Genomic DNA, 22,861 nt, shown 5'->3' on the forward strand with positions numbered 1-22,861 from the left:
TGACCAGAGGAAAGCACAAACACAGTCTCCCACTACCACAAATAATGCAGTCAAGTTTCCCACATTTGGGGAAATCACAGGGGTCAGCATACCCAAAATGCAATGAATGAACCTCACCCTGGGAGAAAAATCTTCATGACCATGGTATCTCCTATGCAAAATAAGTATGATTTGGAATAGGGCTGGGGAGGGCCGCTGCTCATGCACATCTCTGTCAAGTAAAGGAGATTCAACTGAGGCAGCACAAGGGAACTCTCATCTTGGGACAACAACTGCAGGGAGAACATATATTTTCAGATGAACATGGGAGGGCAGAAGGCTGCCTAATACTGAAGCACCCCCAAACAACAAACCAAATGCAACAACTAGTGCAAGCATTCCTGGGGGAAGGCCTGCCGCAGAGGGATTTGCATATGGTGATGTCATCCAAGCAGTGGGTCAAAGTTGGCTTCAACCCTCGTCTGCATATGAAAAGAGAAAAGGGGCGTGCAGGGCATGGTGGCCTTTTGCGGCGCTTGGCTGACCCCTAGTTTGCATTAAACACCTCCACCCTCCTTTGGTGTGGGGCTCATGTTGGCTATGCCCCAGCCCCTGAAGCATTCAAGCTGATTTCTTGCAGCAGCTGGGCACTGTAACAGCTCCAGAGCTGCTCTGTAAGGCAAGTAAAAGGGTCTGGGCCCTGCAGCACTACCTGTAGATCGCATTGTGCGTTGGAAGGCACAAAGTAAGCAGACAGGAGGAGAAGTCAGGATAGTGCGCAAGGGCATAGAAGGGAGCGGCTCAAGAAAAGAGAAGTGGAAACAGACAGCAAACTAGGCTGGAGAGAGACCTGAGACAAAGAGATCTGAATTATACGAGAGCCGACCAGGGGAAACACAAATTATGCAGTCAAGTTTCCCACATTTGGGGAAATCGCAGGGGCAGCACACCCAGAGTGCAATGGGTGAGCCTTGCCCTGGGAGAAGCACCTTCATAATCATAGTATCTCACCTGGCAGGTAAGTAGGAGTTGGGCTAGAGCTGGGGAGGGTCGCTGTTCGGGCACCCCCCTGTCAAGTGAAAGAGATCCAACTGAGGTAGCACAAGGGAACTCTCGAAAGAAGAACAAGGCTAGAGGAAGATCTGAGACAAAGAAATCTGACTTTTTCCAGAGCTGACCAGAGGAAAGCACAAACACAGTCCCCCACTACCACAAATAATGCTGTCGAGTTTCCCACATTTGGGGAAATCACAGGGGTCAGCATACCCAGAATGCAATGAATGAACCTCACCTTGGGAGAACAATCTTCATGACCATGGTATCGCCTATGCAAAATAAGTATGATTTGGGATAGGGCTGGGGAGGGCCGCTGCTCAGGCACATCTCTGTCAAGTAAAGGAGATTCAACTGAGGCAGCACAAGGGAACTCTCATCTGGGGACAACAACTGCAGGGAGAACACATATTTTCTGATGAACATGTGAGGGCAGAAGGCTGCCTAATACTGATGCACCCCCAAACAACAAACCAAATGCAACAACTAGTGCAAGCATTCCTGGGGGAAGGCCTGCAGCAGATGGATTTGCATATGGTGATGTCATCCAAGCAGTGGGTCAAAGTTGGCTTCAACCCTCGTCTGCATATGAAAAGAGAAAAGGGGCGTGCAGGGCATGGCGGCCTTTTGCAGCGCTTGGATGACCCCTAGTTCGCATTACACACCTCCACCCTCCTTCGGTGTGGGGCTCATGTTGGCTATGCCCCAGCCCCTGAAGCATTCAAGCTGATTTCTTGCAGCAGCTGGGCACTGTAACTGCTCCAGAGCTACTCTGTAAGGCAAGTAAAAGGGTGTGGACCCTGCAGCACTACCTGTAGTTCGCATTGTGCGTTGGAAGGCACGAAGTAAGCAGACGGGAGAAGTCAGGATAGTGCGCAAGGGCATAGAAGGGAGCGGCTCAAGAAAAGAGAAGTGGAAACAGACAGCAAACTAGGCTGGAGAGAGACCTGAGACAAAGAGATCTGAATTATACGAGAGCCGACGAGGGGAAACACAAATTATGCAGTCAAGTTTCCCACATTTTGGGGAAATCGCAGGAGCAGCACACCCAGAGTGCAATGGTTGAGCCTTGCCCTGGGAGAAGCACCTTCATGATCATAGTATCTCACCTGGCAGGTAAGTAGGAGTTGGGCTAGAGCTGGGGAGGGTCGCTGCTCGGGTTCCCCCCTGTGAAGTGAAGGAGATCCAACTGAGGCAGCACCAGGGAACTCTTGAAAGAAGAACAAGGCTAGAGGAAGATCTGAGACAAAGAAATCTGACTTTTACCAGAGCTGACCAGAGGAAAGCACAAACACAGTCTCCCACTACCACAAATAATGCAGTCAAGTTTCCCACATTTGGGGAAATCACAGGGGTCAGCATACCCAAAATGCAATGAATGAACCTCACCCTGGGAGAAAAATCTTCATGACCATGGTATCTCCTATGCAAAATAAGTATGATTTGGAATAGGGCTGGGGAGGGCCGCTGCTCATGCACATCTCTGTCAAGTAAAGGAGATTCAACTGAGGCAGCACAAGGGAACTCTCATCTTGGGACAACAACTGCAGGGAGAACATATATTTTCAGATGAACATGGGAGGGCAGAAGACTGCCTAATACTGAAGCACCCCCAAACAACAAACCAAATGCAACAACTAGTGCAAGCATTCCTGGGGGAAGGCCTGCCGCAGATGGATTTGCATATGGTGATGTCATCCAAGCAGTGGGTCAAAGTTGGCTTCAACCCTCGTCTGCATATGAAAAGAGAAAAGGGGCGTGCAGGGCATGGTGGCCTTTTGCGGCGCTTGGCTGACCCCTAGTTTGCATTAAACACCTCCACCCTCCTTTGGTGTGGGGCTCATGTTGGCTATGCCCCAGCCCCTGAAGCATTCAAGCTGATTTCTTGCAGCAGCTGGGCACTGTAACAGCTCCAGAGCTGCTCTGTAAGGCAAGTAAAAGGGTGTGGGCCCTGCAGCACTACCTGTAGTTCGCATTGTGCGTTGGAAGGCACAAAGTAAGCAGACAGGAGGAGAAGTCAGGATAGTGCGCAAGGGCATAGAAGGGAGCGGCTCAAGAAAAGAGAAGTGGAAACAGACAGCAAACTAGGCTGGAGAGAGACCTGAGACAAAGAGATCTGAATTATACGAGAGCCGACCAGGGGAAACACAAATTATACAGTCAAGTTTCCCACATTTGGGGAAATCGCAGGAGCAGCACACCCAGAGTGCAATGGGTTAGCCTTGCCCTGGGAGAAGCACCTTCATGATCATAGTATCTCACCTGGCAGGTAAGTAGGAGTTGGGCTAGAGCTGGGGAGGGTCGCTGCTCGGGTACCCCCCTGTAAAGTGAAGGAGATCCAACTAAGGCAGCACAAGGGAACTCTCGAAAGAAGAACAAGGCTAGAGGAAAATCTGAGACAAAGAAATCTGACTTTTACCAGAGCTGACCAGAGGAAAGCACAAACACAGTCCCCCACTACCACAAATAATGCAGCTGAGTTTCCCACATTTGGGGAAATCACAGGGGTCAGCATACCCAAAATGCAATGAATGAACCTCACCCTGGGAGAAAAATCTTCATGACCATGGTATCTCCTATGCAAAATAAGTATGATTTGGAATAGGGCTGGGGAGGGCCGCTGCTCATGCACATCTCTGTCAAGTAAAGGAGATTTAACTGAGGCAGCACAAGGGAACTCTCATCTGGGGACAACAACTGCAGGGAGAACACATATTTTCAGATGAACATGGGAGGGCAGAAGGCTGCCTAATACTGAAGCACCCCCAAACAACAAACCAAATGCAACAACTAGTGCAAGCATTCCTGGGGGAAGTTCTGCAGAAGACGGATTTGCATACGGTGATGTCATCCAAGCAGTGGGTCAAAGTTGGCTTCAACCCTCATCTGCATATGAAAAGAGAAAAGGGGCGTGCAGGGCATGGCGGCCTTTTGCGGTGCTTGGATGACCCCTAGTTCGCATTAAACACCTCCACCCTCCTTTGGTGTGGGGCTCATGTTGGCCATGCCCCATCCCCTGAAGCATTCAAGCTGATTTCTTGCAGCAGCTGGGCACTGTAACAGCTCCAGAGCTGCTCTGTAAGGCAAGTAAAAGGGTGTGGGCCCTGCAGCACTACCTGTAGTTTGCATTGTGCATTGGAAGGCACAAAGTAAGCAGACGGGAGGAGAAGTCAGGATAGTGCACAAGGGTATAGAAGGGAGCGGCTGAAGAAAAGAGAAGTGGAAACAGACAGCAAACTAGGCTGGAGAGAGACCTGAGACAAAGAGATCTGAATTATACGAGAGCCGACCAAGGGAAACACAAATTATGCAGTCAAGTTTCCCACATTTGGGGAAATCGCAGGGGCAGCACACCCAGAGTGCAATGGGTGAGCCTTGCCCTGGGAGAAGCACCTTCATGATCATAGTATCTCACCTGGCAGGTAAGTAGGAGTTGGGCTAGAGCTGGGGAGGGTCGCTGTTCGGGCACCCCCCTGTCAAGTGAAAGAGATCCAACTGAGGCAGCACAAGGGAACTCTCGAAAGAAGAACAAGGCTAGAGGAAGATCTGAGACAAAGAAATCTGACTTTTTCCAGAGCTGGCCAGAGGAAAGCACAAACACAGTCCCCCACTACCACAAATAATGCAGTCGAGTTTCCCACATTTGGGGAAATCACAGGGGTCAGCATACCCAGAATGCAATGAATGAACCTCACCCTGGGAGAACAATCTTCATGACCATGGTATCGCCTATGCAAAATAAGTATGATTTGGGATAGGGCTGGGGAGGGCCGCTTCTCAGGCACATCTCTGTCAAGTAAAGGAGATTCAACTGAGGCAGCACAAGGGAACTCTCATCTGGGGACAACAACTGCAGGGAGAACACATATTTTCAGATGAACATGTGAGGGCAGAAGGCTGCCTAATACTGAAGCACCCCCAAACAACAAACCAAATGCAACAACTAGTGCAAGCATTCCTGGGGGAAGGCCTGCAGCAGATGGATTTGCATATGGTGATGTCATCCAAGCAGTGGGTCAAAGTTGGCTTCAACCCTCGTCTGCATATGAAAAGAGAAAAGGGGCGTGCAGGGCATGGCGGCCTTTTGCAGCGCTTGGATGACCCCTAGTTTGCATTACACACCTCCTCCCTCCTTCGGTGTGGGGCTCATGTTGGCTATGCCCCAGCCCCTGAAGCATTCAAGCTGATTTCTTGCAGCAGCTGGGCACTGTAACTGCTCCAGAGCTACTCTGTAAGGCAAGTAAAAGGGTGTGGGCCCTGCAGCACTACCTGTAGTTCGCATTGTGCGTTGGAAGGCACGAAGTAAGCAGACGGGAGAAGTCAGGATAGTGCGCAAGGGCATAGAAGGGAGCGGCTCAAGAAAAGAGAAGTGGAAACAGACAGCAAACTAGGCTGGAGAGAGACCTGAGACAAAGAGATCTGAATTATACGAGAGCCGATGAGGGGAAACACAAATTATGCAGTCAAGTTTCCCACATTTGGGGAAATCGCAAGAGCAGCACACCCAGAGTGCAATGGTTGAGCCTTGCCCTGGGAGAAGCACCTTCATGATCATAGTATCTCACCTGGCAGGTAAGTAGGAGTTGGGCTAGAGCTGGGGAGGGTCGCTGCTCGGGTTCCCCCCTGTGAAGTGAAGGAGATCCAACTGAAGCAGCACCAGGGAACTCTCGAAAGAAGAACAAGGCTAGAGGAAGATCTGAGACAAAGAAATCTGACTTTTACCAGAGCTGACCAGAGGAAAGCACAAACACAGTCCCCCACTACCACAAATAATGCAGTCGAGTTTCCCACATTTGGGAAAATCACAGGGGTCAGCATACCCAGAATGCAATGAATGAACCTCACCCTGGGAGAACAATCTTCATGACCATGGTATCTCCTATGCAAAATAAGTATGATTTGGGATAGGGCTGGTGAGGGCCGCTGCTCAGGCACATCTCTGTCAAGTAAAGGAGATTCAACTGAGGCAGCACAAGGGAACTCTCATCTTGGGACAACAACTGCAGGGAGACCACATCTTTTCAGATGAACATGGGAGGGCGGAAGGCAGCCTAATACTGAAGCACCATCAAATATCAAACCATGGCCCTCATTCCGAGTTGATCGCTCGCAAGGCGATTTTAGCAGAGTTACACACGCTAAGCCGCCGCCTACTGGGAGTGAATCTTAGCTTCTTAAAATTGCGACCGATGTATTCGCAATATTGCGATTACAAACTACTTAGCAGTTTCAGAGTAGCTTCAGACTTACTCGGCATCTGCGATCAGTTCAGTGCTTGTCGTTCCTGGTTTGACGTCACAAACACTCCCAGAGTTCGCCCAGACACTCCCCCGTTTCTCCGGCCACTCCTGCGTTTTTTCCGGAAACTGTAGCGTTTTTTCCCACACGCCCATAAAACGGCCTGTTTCCGCCCAGTAACACCCATTTCCTGTCAATCACATTACGATCGCCGGAGCGAAGAAAAAGCCGTGAGTAAAAATACTTTCTTCATTGTAAAATTACTTGGCGCAGTCGCAGTGCGAATATTGCGCATGCGTACTAAGCAGAATTTCACTGCGATGCGATGAAATTTACAGAGCGAACGACTCGGAATGAGGGCCCATATGCAACAACTAGTACAAGCACTCCTGGGGGAAGGTCTGCAGCAGACGGATTTGCATACGGTGATGTAAATCCAAGCAGTGGGCCAAAGTTGACTGGAACCCTCATCTGCATATGAAAAGAGAAAAGGGGCATGCAGGGCATGGCGGCCTTTTGCAGTGCTTGGATGACCCCTAGTTCGCATTAAACACCTCCACCCTCCTTTGGTGTGGGGCTCATGTTGGCCATGCCCCATCCCCTGATGCATTCAAGCTGATTTCTTGCAGCAGCTGGGCACTGTAACAGCTCCAGAGCTGTTCTGTAAGGCAAGTAAAAGGGTGTGGGCCCTGCAGCACCACCTCTTGTTCGCATTGTGCGTTGGAAGGCACAAATTAAGCAGACGGGAGGAGAAGTCAGGATAGTGCGCAAGGGCATTCTTTTCTCTTAGTCCGGGGGCAAGGCTTCAAAATGGGGTCTGCAACGGAGGAGACACAGGGGGCGTGGTCACAGCAGCTTTTCTCTACAGTCTGCACCAGCAGGAGCCTACACCATTTTTTATGATCACGCTGAACTGCAGTGCGACTGCAATTACAGCATGGTCAAGAAGGGAGGCGTCATGCTGGGTGGCCATGCCCTGTCACTGTGCAGGAGCCAGCACCGCTCACACACTAGTCCCCGGGTGCAGCCCCCAACCCCCGGGACACCCGGAGCAACAAAATGTAGATTCAGGCCACCAGGCCACGCCCCTACCTATGAAACCATGCCTCCTTTTTACCATTGCGCTGTTTATCTGCGCGCACTGCATTACAATCTCCCTCGCCACCTCTCTGGGTGTCACCAGTGATAGTGACACCTCTGCCATGCTTGTAGCAGCTGGTCCTAAGATCTACGCCTCAAGCCCTGAGTGTTTGCCCTTGTGACTTGTTGATCATCATAGCGAAGCAGATGCTTACAGAAAACTGCAGGGGCTTAGATTGAAAATAAAAACAATTGATGGGTATAAGGTAGAGAGGAGCGGGTTCGGTTCTCCGAGAACCGAATTCCCCACGAACTCCACGTGGTTTACATTGGTCCGAGGCAGGCTCGGTTGTTCCTGCCTGACTCGGAAAACCTGAACAAGGGAAAATGTCATCATCCCGCTGTCAGATTCTCGTGAGATTCGGATTCCATATAAAGAGCTGCGCGTTGCTGCCATTTTTACTCGTGCATTGAAGAGAGAGCGGAGAGGACGTGGCTATGTTCTCTCAGTGGAAATCTCAATATCAGTGCTCAGTATCAGTGGTTACTTATTGCTGCTCAGTAATACTAGTAGTGTGTCTCTCCTGCTCAGTGTCAGTTCTCAGTAGTATCCTCATCAGTGCTCAGTATCACTGCTCATTGTCTTGTGCTGCATTGTGGTGCTCAGCATACTACAGTACAATACTAATAGTCCAGTGCTGCATCTTGCTGCTCAGTGTCAGTTCTAGTATCCTCATCAGTGCTCACTATCACTGCTCATTGCATTGTGGTGTTCTGTATACTACAGTAACATAGTAATATAGTATATATAGAGGAGCGGGTTCGGTTCTCCGAGAACCGAATTCCCGACGAACTCCACGTGGTTTACACTGGTCCGAGGCAGGCTCGGTTGTTCCTGCCTGACTCGGAAAACCTGAACAAGGGAAAATGTCATCATCCCGCTGTCGGATTCTCGCGAGATTCGGATTCCATATAAAGAGCTGCGCGTTGCCGCCATTTTTACTCGTGCATTGAAGAGAGAGCGGAGAGGACGTGGCTATGTTCTCTCAGTGGAAATCTCAATATCAGTGCTCAGTATCAGTGGTTACTTATTGCTGCTCAGTAATACTAGTAGTGTGTCTCTCCTGCTCAGTGTCAGTTCTCAGTAGTATCCTCATCAGTGCTCAGTATCACTGCTCATTGTCTTGTGCTGCATTGTGGTGCTCAGCATACTACAGTACATTACTAATAGTCCAGTGCTGCATCTTGCTGCTCAGTGTCAGTTCTAGTATCCTCATCAGTGCTCACTATCACTGCTCATTACATTGTGGTGTTCTGTATACTACAGTAACATAGTAATATAGTAACATATGGTAACATAGTTTTTGAGGTTGAATAGAGGCAAATTGCCCATCGTGTTCAACCTGTTTTAAGTTGTGATGATTCTACATACTTGCTGAATAATGTTTTATGACTAGTTAGCTACTATAACTCATGTTACCCCCGGATTAACCATGTTGATATTTTAAGTATTATAACCTTGGATAGCTTTTTCATTCAGAAATGTATCCATTCCTTTTTTAAATCCAATTACAGAGTCCGCCATTACCACCTTCCCTGGCAGGGAATTCCACATCCTGATTGCCCTAACAGTGAAGATCATAGTATCTCACCTGGCAGGTAAGTAGGAGTTGGGCTAGAGCTGTGGAGGATTGCTGCTCGGGCACCCCCTGTCAAGTGAAGGAGATCCAACTGAGGCAGCACAAGGGAACTCTCGAAAGAAGAACAAGGCTAGAGGAAGATCTGAGACAAAGAAATCTGACTTTTACCAGAGCTGACCAGAGGAAAGCACAAACACAGTCCCCCACTACCACAAATAATGCAGTCGAGTTTCCCACATTTGGGGAAATCACAGGGGTCAGCATACCCAGAGTGCAATGAATGAACCTCACCCTGGGAGAACAATCTTCATGACCATGGTATCTCCTATGCAAAATAAGTATGATTTGGGATAGGGCTGGGGAGGGCCGCTGCTCAGGCACATCTCTGTCAAGTAAAGGAGATTCAACTGAGGCAGCACAAGGGAACTCTCATCTGGGGACAACAACTGCAGGGAGAACACATATTTTCAGATGAACATGGGAGGGCAGAAGGCTGCCTAATACTGAAGCACCCCCAAACAACAAACCAAATGCAACTACTAGTGCAAGCATTCCTGGGGGAAGGCCTGCAGCAGACGGATTTGCATATGGTGATGTCATCCAAGCAGTGGGTCAAAGTTGGCTTCAACCCTCGTCTGCATATGAAAATAAAAAAGGGGTGTGCAGGGCATGGCTGCCTTTTGCGGCGCTTGGATGACCCCTAGTTCGCATTAAACACCTCCACCCTCCTTCGGTGTGGGGCTCATGTTGGCTATGCCCCAGCCCCTGAAGCATTCAAGCTGATTTCTTGCAGCAGCTGGGCACTGTAACAGCTCCAGAGCTGCTCTGTAAAGCAAGTAAAAGGGTGTGGGCCCTGCAGCACTACCTGTAGTTTGCATTGTGCATTGGAAGGCACAAAGTAAGCAGACGGGGAAGTCAGGATAGTGCACAAGGGCATAGAAGGGAGCGGCTGAAGAAAAGAGAAGTGGAAACAGACAGCAAACAAGGCTGGAGAGAGACCTGAGACAAAGAGATCTGAATTATACGAGAGCCGACCAGGGGAAACACAAATTATGCAGTCAAGTTTCCCACATTTGGGGAAATCGCAGGGGCAGCACACCCAGAGTGCAATGGGTGAGCCTTGCCCTGGGAGAAGCACCTTCATGATCATAGTATCTCACCTGGCAGGTAAGTAGGAGTTGGGCTAGAGCTGGGGAGGGTCTCTGCTCGGGCACCCCCCTGTCAAGTGAAGGAGATCCAACTGAGGCAGCACAAGGGAACTCTCAGAAGAAGAACAAGGCTCTGAAACAAAGAAATCTGACTTTTACCAGAGCTGACCAGAGGAAAACACAAACACAGTCCCCCACTACCACAAATAAAGCAGTCGAGTTTCCCACATTTGGGGAAATCACAGGGGTCAGCATACCCAGAATGCAATGAATGAACCTCACCCTGGGAGAATAATCTTCATGACCATGGTATCTCCTATGCAAAATAAGTATGATTTGGGATAGAGCTGGGGAGGGCCGCTGCTCAGGCACATCTCTGTCAAGTTAAGGAGATTCAACTGAGGCAGCACAAGGGAACTCTCATCTAGGGACAACAACTGCAGGGAGAACACATATTTTCAGATGAACATGGGAGGGCAGAAGGCTGCCTAATACTGAAGCACCCCCAAACAACAAACCAAATGCAACAACTAGTGCAAGCATTCCTGGGGGAAGGCCTGCCGCAGATGGATTTGCATATGGTGATGTCATCCAAGCAGTGGGTCAAAGTTGGCTTCAACCCTCGTCTGCATATGAAAACAGAAAAGGGGCGCGCAGGGCATGGTGGCCTTTTGCTGCGCTTGTCTGACCCCTAGTTTGCATTAAACACCTCCACCCTCCTTCGGTGTGGGGCTCATGTTGGCTATGCCCCAGCCCCTGAAGCATTCAAGCTGATTTCTTGCAGCAGCTTGGCACTGCAACAGCTCCAGAGCTGCTCTGTAAGGCAAGTAAAAGGGTGTGGGCCCTGCAGCACTACCTGTAGTTTGCATTGTGCATTGGAAGGCACAAAGTAAGCAGACGGGAGGAGAAGTCAGGATAGTGCACAAGGGTATAGAAGGGAGCGGCTGAAGAAAAGAGAAGTGGAAACAGACAGCAAACTAGGCTGGAGAGAGACCTGAGACAAAGAGATCTGAATTATACGAGAGCCGACCAGGGGAAACACAAATTATGCAGTCAAGTTTCCCACATTTGGGGAAATCGCAGGAGCAGCACACCCAGAGTTCAATGGGTGAGCCTTGCCCTGGGAGAAGCACCTTCATGATCATAGTATCTCACCTGGCAGGTAAGTAGGAGTTGGGCTAGAGCTGGGGAGGGTCGCTGCTCGGACACCCCCCTGTAAAGTGAAGGAGATCCAACTGAGGCAGCACAAGGGAACTCTCGAAAGAAGAACAAGGCTAAAGGAAAATCTGAGACAAAGAAATCTGACTTTTACCAGAGCTGACCAGAGGAAAGCACAAACACAGTCTCCCACTACCACAAATAATGCAGTCAAGTTTCCCACATTTGGGGAAATCACAGGGGTCAGCATACCCAAAATGCAATGAATGAACCTCACCCTGGGAGAAAAATCTTCATGACCATGGTATCTCCTATGCAAAATAAGTATGATTTGGAATAGGGCTGGGGAGGGCCGCTGCTCATGCACATCTCTGTCAAGTAAAGGAGATTCAACTGAGGCAGCACAAGGGAACTCTCATCTTGGGACAACAACTGCAGGGAGAACATATATTTTCAGATGAACATGGGAGGGCAGAAGGCTGCCTAATACTGAAGCACCCCCAAACAACAAACCAAATGCAACAACTAGTGCAAGCATTCCTGGGGGAAGGCCTGCCGCAGAGGGATTTGCATATGGTGATGTCATCCAAGCAGTGGGTCAAAGTTGGCTTCAACCCTCGTCTGCATATGAAAAGAGAAAAGGGGCGTGCAGGGCATGGTGGCCTTTTGCGGCGCTTGGCTGACCCCTAGTTTGCATTAAACACCTCCACCCTCCTTTGGTGTGGGGCTCATGTTGGCTATGCCCCAGCCCCTGAAGCATTCAAGCTGATTTCTTGCAGCAGCTGGGCACTGTAACAGCTCCAGAGCTGCTCTGTAAGGCAAGTAAAAGGGTCTGGGCCCTGCAGCACTACCTGTAGATCGCATTGTGCGTTGGAAGGCACAAAGTAAGCAGACAGGAGGAGAAGTCAGGATAGTGCGCAAGGGCATAGAAGGGAGCGGCTCAAGAAAAGAGAAGTGGAAACAGACAGCAAACTAGGCTGGAGAGAGACCTGAGACAAAGAGATCTGAATTATACGAGAGCCGACCAGGGGAAACACAAATTATGCAGTCAAGTTTCCCACATTTGGGGAAATCGCAGGGGCAGCACACCCAGAGTGCAATGGGTGAGCCTTGCCCTGGGAGAAGCACCTTCATAATCATAGTATCTCACCTGGCAGGTAAGTAGGAGTTGGGCTAGAGCTGGGGAGGGTCGCTGTTCGGGCACCCCCCTGTCAAGTGAAAGAGATCCAACTGAGGTAGCACAAGGGAACTCTCGAAAGAAGAACAAGGCTAGAGGAAGATCTGAGACAAAGAAATCTGACTTTTTCCAGAGCTGACCAGAGGAAAGCACAAACACAGTCCCCCACTACCACAAATAATGCTGTCGAGTTTCCCACATTTGGGGAAATCACAGGGGTCAGCATACCCAGAATGCAATGAATGAACCTCACCTTGGGAGAACAATCTTCATGACCATGGTATCGCCTATGCAAAATAAGTATGATTTGGGATAGGGCTGGGGAGGGCCGCTGCTCAGGCACATCTCTGTCAAGTAAAGGAGATTCAACTGAGGCAGCACAAGGGAACTCTCATCTGGGGACAACAACTGCAGGGAGAACACATATTTTCTGATGAACATGTGAGGGCAGAAGGCTGCCTAATACTGATGCACCCCCAAACAACAAACCAAATGCAACAACTAGTGCAAGCATTCCTGGGGGAAGGCCTGCAGCAGATGGATTTGCATATGGTGATGTCATCCAAGCAGTGGGTCAAAGTTGGCTTCAACCCTCGTCTGCATATGAAAAGAGAAAAGGGGCGTGCAGGGCATGGCGGCCTTTTGCAGCGCTTGGATGACCCCTAGTTCGCATTACACACCTCCACCCTCCTTCGGTGTGGGGCTCATGTTGGCTATGCCCCAGCCCCTGAAGCATTCAAGCTGATTTCTTGCAGCAGCTGGGCACTGTAACTGCTCCAGAGCTACTCTGTAAGGCAAGTAAAAGGGTGTGGACCCTGCAGCACTACCTGTAGTTCGCATTGTGCGTTGGAAGGCACGAAGTAAGCAGACGGGAGAAGTCAGGATAGTGCGCAAGGGCATAGAAGGGAGCGGCTCAAGAAAAGAGAAGTGGAAACAGACAGCAAACTAGGCTGGAGAGAGACCTGAGACAAAGAGATCTGAATTATACGAGAGCCGACGAGGGGAAACACAAATTATGCAGTCAAGTTTCCCACATTTTGGGGAAATCGCAGGAGCAGCACACCCAGAGTGCAATGGTTGAGCCTTGCCCTGGGAGAAGCACCTTCATGATCATAGTATCTCACCTGGCAGGTAAGTAGGAGTTGGGCTAGAGCTGGGGAGGGTCGCTGCTCGGGTTCCCCCCTGTGAAGTGAAGGAGATCCAACTGAGGCAGCACCAGGGAACTCTTGAAAGAAGAACAAGGCTAGAGGAAGATCTGAGACAAAGAAATCTGACTTTTACCAGAGCTGACCAGAGGAAAGCACAAACACAGTCTCCCACTACCACAAATAATGCAGTCAAGTTTCCCACATTTGGGGAAATCACAGGGGTCAGCATACCCAAAATGCAATGAATGAACCTCACCCTGGGAGAAAAATCTTCATGACCATGGTATCTCCTATGCAAAATAAGTATGATTTGGAATAGGGCTGGGGAGGGCCGCTGCTCATGCACATCTCTGTCAAGTAAAGGAGATTCAACTGAGGCAGCACAAGGGAACTCTCATCTTGGGACAACAACTGCAGGGAGAACATATATTTTCAGATGAACATGGGAGGGCAGAAGACTGCCTAATACTGAAGCACCCCCAAACAACAAACCAAATGCAACAACTAGTGCAAGCATTCCTGGGGGAAGGCCTGCCGCAGATGGATTTGCATATGGTGATGTCATCCAAGCAGTGGGTCAAAGTTGGCTTCAACCCTCGTCTGCATATGAAAAGAGAAAAGGGGCGTGCAGGGCATGGTGGCCTTTTGCGGCGCTTGGCTGACCCCTAGTTTGCATTAAACACCTCCACCCTCCTTTGGTGTGGGGCTCATGTTGGCTATGCCCCAGCCCCTGAAGCATTCAAGCTGATTTCTTGCAGCAGCTGGGCACTGTAACAGCTCCAGAGCTGCTCTGTAAGGCAAGTAAAAGGGTGTGGGCCCTGCAGCACTACCTGTAGTTCGCATTGTGCGTTGGAAGGCACAAAGTAAGCAGACAGGAGGAGAAGTCAGGATAGTGCGCAAGGGCATAGAAGGGAGCGGCTCAAGAAAAGAGAAGTGGAAACAGACAGCAAACTAGGCTGGAGAGAGACCTGAGACAAAGAGATCTGAATTATACGAGAGCCGACCAGGGGAAACACAAATTATACAGTCAAGTTTCCCACATTTGGGGAAATCGCAGGAGCAGCACACCCAGAGTGCAATGGGTTAGCCTTGCCCTGGGAGAAGCACCTTCATGATCATAGTATCTCACCTGGCAGGTAAGTAGGAGTTGGGCTAGAGCTGGGGAGGGTCGCTGCTCGGGTACCCCCCTGTAAAGTGAAGGAGATCCAACTAAGGCAGCACAAGGGAACTCTCGAAAGAAGAACAAGGCTAGAGGAAAATCTGAGACAAAGAAATCTGACTTTTACCAGAGCTGACCAGAGGAAAGCACAAACACAGTCCCCCACTACCACAAATAATGCAGCTGAGTTTCCCACATTTGGGGAAATCACAGGGGTCAGCATACCCAAAATGCAATGAATGAACCTCACCCTGGGAGAAAAATCTTCATGACCATGGTATCTCCTATGCAAAATAAGTATGATTTGGAATAGGGCTGGGGAGGGCCGCTGCTCATGCACATCTCTGTCAAGTAAAGGAGATTTAACTGAGGCAGCACAAGGGAACTCTCATCTGGGGACAACAACTGCAGGGAGAACACATATTTTCAGATGAACATGGGAGGGCAGAAGGCTGCCTAATACTGAAGCACCCCCAAACAACAAACCAAATGCAACAACTAGTGCAAGCATTCCTGGGGGAAGTTCTGCAGAAGACGGATTTGCATACGGTGATGTCATCCAAGCAGTGGGTCAAAGTTGGCTTCAACCCTCATCTGCATATGAAAAGAGAAAAGGGGCGTGCAGGGCATGGCGGCCTTTTGCGGTGCTTGGATGACCCCTAGTTCGCATTAAACACCTCCACCCTCCTTTGGTGTGGGGCTCATGTTGGCCATGCCCCATCCCCTGAAGCATTCAAGCTGATTTCTTGCAGCAGCTGGGCACTGTAACAGCTCCAGAGCTGCTCTGTAAGGCAAGTAAAAGGGTGTGGGCCCTGCAGCACTACCTGTAGTTTGCATTGTGCATTGGAAGGCACAAAGTAAGCAGACGGGAGGAGAAGTCAGGATAGTGCACAAGGGTATAGAAGGGAGCGGCTGAAGAAAAGAGAAGTGGAAACAGACAGCAAACTAGGCTGGAGAGAGACCTGAGACAAAGAGATCTGAATTATACGAGAGCCGACCAAGGGAAACACAAATTATGCAGTCAAGTTTCCCACATTTGGGGAAATCGCAGGGGCAGCACACCCAGAGTGCAATGGGTGAGCCTTGCCCTGGGAGAAGCACCTTCATGATCATAGTATCTCACCTGGCAGGTAAGTAGGAGTTGGGCTAGAGCTGGGGAGGGTCGCTGTTCGGGCACCCCCCTGTCAAGTGAAAGAGATCCAACTGAGGCAGCACAAGGGAACTCTCGAAAGAAGAACAAGGCTAGAGGAAGATCTGAGACAAAGAAATCTGACTTTTTCCAGAGCTGGCCAGAGGAAAGCACAAACACAGTCCCCCACTACCACAAATAATGCAGTCGAGTTTCCCACATTTGGGGAAATCACAGGGGTCAGCATACCCAGAATGCAATGAATGAACCTCACCCTGGGAGAACAATCTTCATGACCATGGTATCGCCTATGCAAAATAAGTATGATTTGGGATAGGGCTGGGGAGGGCCGCTTCTCAGGCACATCTCTGTCAAGTAAAGGAGATTCAACTGAGGCAGCACAAGGGAACTCTCATCTGGGGACAACAACTGCAGGGAGAACACATATTTTCAGATGAACATGTGAGGGCAGAAGGCTGCCTAATACTGAAGCACCCCCAAACAACAAACCAAATGCAACAACTAGTGCAAGCATTCCTGGGGGAAGGCCTGCAGCAGATGGATTTGCATATGGTGATGTCATCCAAGCAGTGGGTCAAAGTTGGCTTCAACCCTCGTCTGCATATGAAAAGAGAAAAGGGGCGTGCAGGGCATGGCGGCCTTTTGCAGCGCTTGGATGACCCCTAGTTTGCATTACACACCTCCTCCCTCCTTCGGTGTGGGGCTCATGTTGGCTATGCCCCAGCCCCTGAAGCATTCAAGCTGATTTCTTGCAGCAGCTGGGCACTGTAACTGCTCCAGAGCTACTCTGTAAGGCAAGTAAAAGGGTGTGGGCCCTGCAGCACTACCTGTAGTTCGCATTGTGCGTTGGAAGGCACGAAGTAAGCAGACGGGAGAAGTCAGGATAGTGCGCAAGGGCATAGAAGGGAGCGGCTCAAGAAAAGAGAAGTGGAAACAGACAGCAAACTAGGCTGGAGAGAGACCTGAGACAAAGAGATCTGAATTATACGAGAGCCGATGAGGGGAAACACAAATTATGCAGTCAAGTTTCCCACATTTGGGGAAATCGCAAGAGCAGCACACCCAGAGTGCAATGGTTGAGCCTTGCCCTGGGAGAAGCACCTTCATGATCATAGTATCTCACCTGGCAGGTAAGTAGGAGTTGGGCTAGAGCTGGGGAGGGTCGCTGCTCGGGTTCCCCCCTGTGAAGTGAAGGAGATCCAACTGAAGCAGCACCAGGGAACTCTCGAAAGAAGAACAAGGCTAGAGGAAGATCTGAGACAAAGAAATCTGACTTTTACCAGAGCTGACCAGAGGAAAGCACAAACACAGTCCCCCACTACCACAAATAATGCAGTCGAGTTTCCCACATTTGGGAAAATCACAGGGGTCAGCATACCCAGAATGCAATGAATGAACCTCACCCTGGGAGAACAATCTTCATGACCATGGTATCTCCTATGCAAAATAAGTATGATTTGGGATAGGGCTGGTGAGGGCCGCTGCTCAGGCACATCTCTGTCAAGTAAAGGAGATTCAACTGAGGCAGCACAAGGGAACTCTCATCTTGGGACAACAACTGCAGGGAGACCACATCTTTTCAGATGAACATGGGAGGGCGGAAGGCAGCCTAATACTGAAGCACCATCAAATATCAAACCATGGCCCTCATTCCGAGTTGATCGCTCGCAAGGCGATTTTAGCAGAGTTACACACGCTAAGCCGCCGCCTACTGGGAGTGAATCTTAGCTTCTTAAAATTGCGACCGATGTATTCGCAATATTGCGATTACAAACTACTTAGCAGTTTCAGAGTAGCTTCAGACTTACTCGGCATCTGCGATCAGTTCAGTGCTTGTCGTTCCTGGTTTGACGTCACAAACACTCCCAGAGTTCGCCCAGACACTCCCCCGTTTCTCCGGCCACTCCTGCGTTTTTTCCGGAAACTGTAGCGTTTTTTCCCACACGCCCATAAAACGGCCTGTTTCCGCCCAGTAACACCCATTTCCTGTCAATCACATTACGATCGCCGGAGCGAAGAAAAAGCCGTGAGTAAAAATACTTTCTTCATTGTAAAATTACTTGGCGCAGTCGCAGTGCGAATATTGCGCATGCGTACTAAGCAGAATTTCACTGCGATGCGATGAAATTTACAGAGCGAACGACTCGGAATGAGGGCCCATATGCAACAACTAGTACAAGCACTCCTGGGGGAAGGTCTGCAGCAGACGGATTTGCATACGGTGATGTAAATCCAAGCAGTGGGCCAAAGTTGACTGGAACCCTCATCTGCATATGAAAAGAGAAAAGGGGCATGCAGGGCATGGCGGCCTTTTGCAGTGCTTGGATGACCCCTAGTTCGCATTAAACACCTCCACCCTCCTTTGGTGTGGGGCTCATGTTGGCCATGCCCCATCCCCTGATGCATTCAAGCTGATTTCTTGCAGCAGCTGGGCACTGTAACAGCTCCAGAGCTGTTCTGTAAGGCAAGTAAAAGGGTGTGGGCCCTGCAGCACCACCTCTTGTTCGCATTGTGCGTTGGAAGGCACAAATTAAGCAGACGGGAGGAGAAGTCAGGATAGTGCGCAAGGGCATTCTTTTCTCTTAGTCCGGGGGCAAGGCTTCAAAATGGGGTCTGCAACGGAGGAGACACAGGGGGCGTGGTCACAGCAGCTTTTCTCTACAGTCTGCACCAGCAGGAGCCTACACCATTTTTTATGATCACGCTGAACTGCAGTGCGACTGCAATTACAGCATGGTCAAGAAGGGAGGCGTCATGCTGGGTGGCCATGCCCTGTCACTGTGCAGGAGCCAGCACCGCTCACACACTAGTCCCCGGGTGCAGCCCCCAACCCCCGGGACACCCGGAGCAACAAAATGTAGATTCAGGCCACCAGGCCACGCCCCTACCTATGAAACCATGCCTCCTTTTTACCATTGCGCTGTTTATCTGCGCGCACTGCATTACAATCTCCCTCGCCACCTCTCTGGGTGTCACCAGTGATAGTGACACCTCTGCCATGCTTGTAGCAGCTGGTCCTAAGATCTACGCCTCAAGCCCTGAGTGTTTGCCCTTGTGACTTGTTGATCATCATAGCGAAGCAGATGCTTACAGAAAACTGCAGGGGCTTAGATTGAAAATAAAAACAATTGATGGGTATAAGGTAGAGAGGAGCGGGTTCGGTTCTCCGAGAACCGAATTCCCCACGAACTCCACGTGGTTTACATTGGTCCGAGGCAGGCTCGGTTGTTCCTGCCTGACTCGGAAAACCTGAACAAGGGAAAATGTCATCATCCCGCTGTCAGATTCTCGTGAGATTCGGATTCCATATAAAGAGCTGCGCGTTGCTGCCATTTTTACTCGTGCATTGAAGAGAGAGCGGAGAGGACGTGGCTATGTTCTCTCAGTGGAAATCTCAATATCAGTGCTCAGTATCAGTGGTTACTTATTGCTGCTCAGTAATACTAGTAGTGTGTCTCTCCTGCTCAGTGTCAGTTCTCAGTAGTATCCTCATCAGTGCTCAGTATCACTGCTCATTGTCTTGTGCTGCATTGTGGTGCTCAGCATACTACAGTACAATACTAATAGTCCAGTGCTGCATCTTGCTGCTCAGTGTCAGTTCTAGTATCCTCATCAGTGCTCACTATCACTGCTCATTGCATTGTGGTGTTCTGTATACTACAGTAACATAGTAATATAGTATATATAGAGGAGCGGGTTCGGTTCTCCGAGAACCGAATTCCCGACGAACTCCACGTGGTTTACACTGGTCCGAGGCAGGCTCGGTTGTTCCTGCCTGACTCGGAAAACCTGAACAAGGGAAAATGTCATCATCCCGCTGTCGGATTCTCGCGAGATTCGGATTCCATATAAAGAGCTGCGCGTTGCCGCCATTTTTACTCGTGCATTGAAGAGAGAGCGGAGAGGACGTGGCTATGTTCTCTCAGTGGAAATCTCAATATCAGTGCTCAGTATCAGTGGTTACTTATTGCTGCTCAGTAATACTAGTAGTGTGTCTCTCCTGCTCAGTGTCAGTTCTCAGTAGTATCCTCATCAGTGCTCAGTATCACTGCTCATTGTCTTGTGCTGCATTGTGGTGCTCAGCATACTACAGTACATTACTAATAGTCCAGTGCTGCATCTTGCTGCTCAGTGTCAGTTCTAGTATCCTCATCAGTGCTCACTATCACTGCTCATTACATTGTGGTGTTCTGTATACTACAGTAACATAGTAATATAGTAACATATGGTAACATAGTTTTTGAGGTTGAATAGAGGCAAATTGCCCATCGTGTTCAACCTGTTTTAAGTTGTGATGATTCTACATACTTGCTGAATAATGTTTTATGACTAGTTAGCTACTATAACTCATGTTACCCCCGGATTAACCATGTTGATATTTTAAGTATTATAACCTTGGATAGCTTTTTCATTCAGAAATGTATCCATTCCTTTTTTAAATCCAATTACAGAGTCCGCCATTACCACCTTCCCTGGCAGGGAATTCCACATCCTGATTGCCCTAACAGTGAAGATCATAGTATCTCACCTGGCAGGTAAGTAGGAGTTGGGCTAGAGCTGTGGAGGATTGCTGCTCGGGCACCCCCTGTCAAGTGAAGGAGATCCAACTGAGGCAGCACAAGGGAACTCTCGAAAGAAGAACAAGGCTAGAGGAAGATCTGAGACAAAGAAATCTGACTTTTACCAGAGCTGACCAGAGGAAAGCACAAACACAGTCCCCCACTACCACAAATAATGCAGTCGAGTTTCCCACATTTGGGGAAATCACAGGGGTCAGCATACCCAGAGTGCAATGAATGAACCTCACCCTGGGAGAACAATCTTCATGACCATGGTATCTCCTATGCAAAATAAGTATGATTTGGGATAGGGCTGGGGAGGGCCGCTGCTCAGGCACATCTCTGTCAAGTAAAGGAGATTCAACTGAGGCAGCACAAGGGAACTCTCATCTGGGGACAACAACTGCAGGGAGAACACATATTTTCAGATGAACATGGGAGGGCAGAAGGCTGCCTAATACTGAAGCACCCCCAAACAACAAACCAAATGCAACTACTAGTGCAAGCATTCCTGGGGGAAGGCCTGCAGCAGACGGATTTGCATATGGTGATGTCATCCAAGCAGTGGGTCAAAGTTGGCTTCAACCCTCGTCTGCATATGAAAATAAAAAAGGGGTGTGCAGGGCATGGCTGCCTTTTGCGGCGCTTGGATGACCCCTAGTTCGCATTAAACACCTCCACCCTCCTTCGGTGTGGGGCTCATGTTGGCTATGCCCCAGCCCCTGAAGCATTCAAGCTGATTTCTTGCAGCAGCTGGGCACTGTAACAGCTCCAGAGCTGCTCTGTAAAGCAAGTAAAAGGGTGTGGGCCCTGCAGCACTACCTGTAGTTTGCATTGTGCATTGGAAGGCACAAAGTAAGCAGACGGGGAAGTCAGGATAGTGCACAAGGGCATAGAAGGGAGCGGCTGAAGAAAAGAGAAGTGGAAACAGACAGCAAACAAGGCTGGAGAGAGACCTGAGACAAAGAGATCTGAATTATACGAGAGCCGACCAGGGGAAACACAAATTATGCAGTCAAGTTTCCCACATTTGGGGAAATCGCAGGGGCAGCACACCCAGAGTGCAATGGGTGAGCCTTGCCCTGGGAGAAGCACCTTCATGATCATAGTATCTCACCTGGCAGGTAAGTAGGAGTTGGGCTAGAGCTGGGGAGGGTCTCTGCTCGGGCACCCCCCTGTCAAGTGAAGGAGATCCAACTGAGGCAGCACAAGGGAACTCTCAGAAGAAGAACAAGGCTCTGAAACAAAGAAATCTGACTTTTACCAGAGCTGACCAGAGGAAAACACAAACACAGTCCCCCACTACCACAAATAAAGCAGTCGAGTTTCCCACATTTGGGGAAATCACAGGGGTCAGCATACCCAGAATGCAATGAATGAACCTCACCCTGGGAGAATAATCTTCATGACCATGGTATCTCCTATGCAAAATAAGTATGATTTGGGATAGAGCTGGGGAGGGCCGCTGCTCAGGCACATCTCTGTCAAGTTAAGGAGATTCAACTGAGGCAGCACAAGGGAACTCTCATCTAGGGACAACAACTGCAGGGAGAACACATATTTTCAGATGAACATGGGAGGGCAGAAGGCTGCCTAATACTGAAGCACCCCCAAACAACAAACCAAATGCAACAACTAGTGCAAGCATTCCTGGGGGAAGGCCTGCCGCAGATGGATTTGCATATGGTGATGTCATCCAAGCAGTGGGTCAAAGTTGGCTTCAACCCTCGTCTGCATATGAAAACAGAAAAGGGGCGCGCAGGGCATGGTGGCCTTTTGCTGCGCTTGTCTGACCCCTAGTTTGCATTAAACACCTCCACCCTCCTTCGGTGTGGGGCTCATGTTGGCTATGCCCCAGCCCCTGAAGCATTCAAGCTGATTTCTTGCAGCAGCTTGGCACTGCAACAGCTCCAGAGCTGCTCTGTAAGGCAAGTAAAAGGGTGTGGGCCCTGCAGCACTACCTGTAGTTTGCATTGTGCATTGGAAGGCACAAAGTAAGCAGACGGGAGGAGAAGTCAGGATAGTGCACAAGGGTATAGAAGGGAGCGGCTGAAGAAAAGAGAAGTGGAAACAGACAGCAAACTAGGCTGGAGAGAGACCTGAGACAAAGAGATCTGAATTATACGAGAGCCGACCAGGGGAAACACAAATTATGCAGTCAAGTTTCCCACATTTGGGGAAATCGCAGGAGCAGCACACCCAGAGTTCAATGGGTGAGCCTTGCCCTGGGAGAAGCACCTTCATGATCATAGTATCTCACCTGGCAGGTAAGTAGGAGTTGGGCTAGAGCTGGGGAGGGTCGCTGCTCGGACACCCCCCTGTAAAGTGAAGGAGATCCAACTGAGGCAGCACAAGGGAACTCTCGAAAGAAG

At 49.7% G+C, this 22,861-nt stretch overlaps 26 non-coding genes and 4 pseudogenes across 26 annotated transcripts; all 30 read right to left on the reverse strand.

The window, feature by feature from the left end:
* Nucleotides 1–4: 4 nt before the first annotated feature.
* LOC135005717 (U1 spliceosomal RNA) lies at nucleotides 5–168 on the reverse strand. The gene has a single exon (XR_010206244.1). It is a non-coding gene; the product is annotated as a U1 spliceosomal RNA (small nuclear RNA).
* A 674-nt stretch (nucleotides 169–842) lies between these two features.
* On the reverse strand, nucleotides 843–1,005 carry LOC135005857 (U1 spliceosomal RNA). Its single transcript, XR_010206377.1, has one exon. It is a non-coding gene; the product is annotated as a U1 spliceosomal RNA (small nuclear RNA).
* Nucleotides 1,006–1,157: 152 nt separating this feature from the next.
* Nucleotides 1,158–1,321, reverse strand: LOC135005737 (U1 spliceosomal RNA). Its single transcript, XR_010206264.1, has one exon. It is a non-coding gene; the product is annotated as a U1 spliceosomal RNA (small nuclear RNA).
* A 698-nt stretch (nucleotides 1,322–2,019) lies between these two features.
* Nucleotides 2,020–2,156, reverse strand: LOC135005951 (U1 spliceosomal RNA; annotated as a pseudogene).
* Nucleotides 2,157–2,308: 152 nt separating this feature from the next.
* LOC135005718 (U1 spliceosomal RNA) lies at nucleotides 2,309–2,472 on the reverse strand. The gene has a single exon (XR_010206245.1). It is a non-coding gene; the product is annotated as a U1 spliceosomal RNA (small nuclear RNA).
* Nucleotides 2,473–3,146: 674 nt separating this feature from the next.
* On the reverse strand, nucleotides 3,147–3,309 carry LOC135005890 (U1 spliceosomal RNA). Its single transcript, XR_010206408.1, has one exon. It is a non-coding gene; the product is annotated as a U1 spliceosomal RNA (small nuclear RNA).
* A 152-nt stretch (nucleotides 3,310–3,461) lies between these two features.
* LOC135005591 (U1 spliceosomal RNA) lies at nucleotides 3,462–3,625 on the reverse strand. Its single transcript, XR_010206125.1, has one exon. It is a non-coding gene; the product is annotated as a U1 spliceosomal RNA (small nuclear RNA).
* A 674-nt stretch (nucleotides 3,626–4,299) lies between these two features.
* Nucleotides 4,300–4,462, reverse strand: LOC135005823 (U1 spliceosomal RNA). Its single transcript, XR_010206346.1, has one exon. It is a non-coding gene; the product is annotated as a U1 spliceosomal RNA (small nuclear RNA).
* A 152-nt stretch (nucleotides 4,463–4,614) lies between these two features.
* Nucleotides 4,615–4,778, reverse strand: LOC135005637 (U1 spliceosomal RNA). The gene has a single exon (XR_010206167.1). It is a non-coding gene; the product is annotated as a U1 spliceosomal RNA (small nuclear RNA).
* Nucleotides 4,779–5,477: 699 nt separating this feature from the next.
* On the reverse strand, nucleotides 5,478–5,612 carry LOC135005956 (U1 spliceosomal RNA; annotated as a pseudogene).
* A 152-nt stretch (nucleotides 5,613–5,764) lies between these two features.
* Nucleotides 5,765–5,928, reverse strand: LOC135006018 (U1 spliceosomal RNA). The gene has a single exon (XR_010206478.1). It is a non-coding gene; the product is annotated as a U1 spliceosomal RNA (small nuclear RNA).
* A 3,240-nt stretch (nucleotides 5,929–9,168) lies between these two features.
* On the reverse strand, nucleotides 9,169–9,332 carry LOC135005602 (U1 spliceosomal RNA). Its single transcript, XR_010206135.1, has one exon. It is a non-coding gene; the product is annotated as a U1 spliceosomal RNA (small nuclear RNA).
* Nucleotides 9,333–10,002: 670 nt separating this feature from the next.
* LOC135005779 (U1 spliceosomal RNA) lies at nucleotides 10,003–10,165 on the reverse strand. Its single transcript, XR_010206303.1, has one exon. It is a non-coding gene; the product is annotated as a U1 spliceosomal RNA (small nuclear RNA).
* A 142-nt stretch (nucleotides 10,166–10,307) lies between these two features.
* LOC135005679 (U1 spliceosomal RNA) lies at nucleotides 10,308–10,471 on the reverse strand. The gene has a single exon (XR_010206207.1). It is a non-coding gene; the product is annotated as a U1 spliceosomal RNA (small nuclear RNA).
* Nucleotides 10,472–11,145: 674 nt separating this feature from the next.
* Nucleotides 11,146–11,308, reverse strand: LOC135005873 (U1 spliceosomal RNA). The gene has a single exon (XR_010206392.1). It is a non-coding gene; the product is annotated as a U1 spliceosomal RNA (small nuclear RNA).
* Nucleotides 11,309–11,460: 152 nt separating this feature from the next.
* On the reverse strand, nucleotides 11,461–11,624 carry LOC135005720 (U1 spliceosomal RNA). Its single transcript, XR_010206247.1, has one exon. It is a non-coding gene; the product is annotated as a U1 spliceosomal RNA (small nuclear RNA).
* A 674-nt stretch (nucleotides 11,625–12,298) lies between these two features.
* LOC135005860 (U1 spliceosomal RNA) lies at nucleotides 12,299–12,461 on the reverse strand. Its single transcript, XR_010206379.1, has one exon. It is a non-coding gene; the product is annotated as a U1 spliceosomal RNA (small nuclear RNA).
* Nucleotides 12,462–12,613: 152 nt separating this feature from the next.
* On the reverse strand, nucleotides 12,614–12,777 carry LOC135005739 (U1 spliceosomal RNA). The gene has a single exon (XR_010206265.1). It is a non-coding gene; the product is annotated as a U1 spliceosomal RNA (small nuclear RNA).
* Nucleotides 12,778–13,475: 698 nt separating this feature from the next.
* LOC135005952 (U1 spliceosomal RNA) lies at nucleotides 13,476–13,612 on the reverse strand (annotated as a pseudogene).
* A 152-nt stretch (nucleotides 13,613–13,764) lies between these two features.
* On the reverse strand, nucleotides 13,765–13,928 carry LOC135005721 (U1 spliceosomal RNA). Its single transcript, XR_010206248.1, has one exon. It is a non-coding gene; the product is annotated as a U1 spliceosomal RNA (small nuclear RNA).
* Nucleotides 13,929–14,602: 674 nt separating this feature from the next.
* LOC135005891 (U1 spliceosomal RNA) lies at nucleotides 14,603–14,765 on the reverse strand. The gene has a single exon (XR_010206409.1). It is a non-coding gene; the product is annotated as a U1 spliceosomal RNA (small nuclear RNA).
* A 152-nt stretch (nucleotides 14,766–14,917) lies between these two features.
* LOC135005592 (U1 spliceosomal RNA) lies at nucleotides 14,918–15,081 on the reverse strand. Its single transcript, XR_010206126.1, has one exon. It is a non-coding gene; the product is annotated as a U1 spliceosomal RNA (small nuclear RNA).
* A 674-nt stretch (nucleotides 15,082–15,755) lies between these two features.
* Nucleotides 15,756–15,918, reverse strand: LOC135005825 (U1 spliceosomal RNA). Its single transcript, XR_010206348.1, has one exon. It is a non-coding gene; the product is annotated as a U1 spliceosomal RNA (small nuclear RNA).
* Nucleotides 15,919–16,070: 152 nt separating this feature from the next.
* LOC135005639 (U1 spliceosomal RNA) lies at nucleotides 16,071–16,234 on the reverse strand. The gene has a single exon (XR_010206169.1). It is a non-coding gene; the product is annotated as a U1 spliceosomal RNA (small nuclear RNA).
* Nucleotides 16,235–16,933: 699 nt separating this feature from the next.
* Nucleotides 16,934–17,068, reverse strand: LOC135005957 (U1 spliceosomal RNA; annotated as a pseudogene).
* A 152-nt stretch (nucleotides 17,069–17,220) lies between these two features.
* On the reverse strand, nucleotides 17,221–17,384 carry LOC135006031 (U1 spliceosomal RNA). Its single transcript, XR_010206489.1, has one exon. It is a non-coding gene; the product is annotated as a U1 spliceosomal RNA (small nuclear RNA).
* A 3,240-nt stretch (nucleotides 17,385–20,624) lies between these two features.
* Nucleotides 20,625–20,788, reverse strand: LOC135005614 (U1 spliceosomal RNA). The gene has a single exon (XR_010206146.1). It is a non-coding gene; the product is annotated as a U1 spliceosomal RNA (small nuclear RNA).
* A 670-nt stretch (nucleotides 20,789–21,458) lies between these two features.
* Nucleotides 21,459–21,621, reverse strand: LOC135005780 (U1 spliceosomal RNA). Its single transcript, XR_010206304.1, has one exon. It is a non-coding gene; the product is annotated as a U1 spliceosomal RNA (small nuclear RNA).
* Nucleotides 21,622–21,763: 142 nt separating this feature from the next.
* Nucleotides 21,764–21,927, reverse strand: LOC135005680 (U1 spliceosomal RNA). Its single transcript, XR_010206208.1, has one exon. It is a non-coding gene; the product is annotated as a U1 spliceosomal RNA (small nuclear RNA).
* Nucleotides 21,928–22,601: 674 nt separating this feature from the next.
* On the reverse strand, nucleotides 22,602–22,764 carry LOC135005874 (U1 spliceosomal RNA). The gene has a single exon (XR_010206393.1). It is a non-coding gene; the product is annotated as a U1 spliceosomal RNA (small nuclear RNA).
* Nucleotides 22,765–22,861: the final 97 nt, after the last annotated feature.

The sequence above is a fragment of the Pseudophryne corroboree genome, unplaced genomic scaffold (genome assembly GCF_028390025.1).
Source record: "Pseudophryne corroboree isolate aPseCor3 unplaced genomic scaffold, aPseCor3.hap2 scaffold_207, whole genome shotgun sequence".
Lineage (NCBI taxonomy): Eukaryota > Metazoa > Chordata > Amphibia > Anura > Myobatrachidae > Pseudophryne > Pseudophryne corroboree.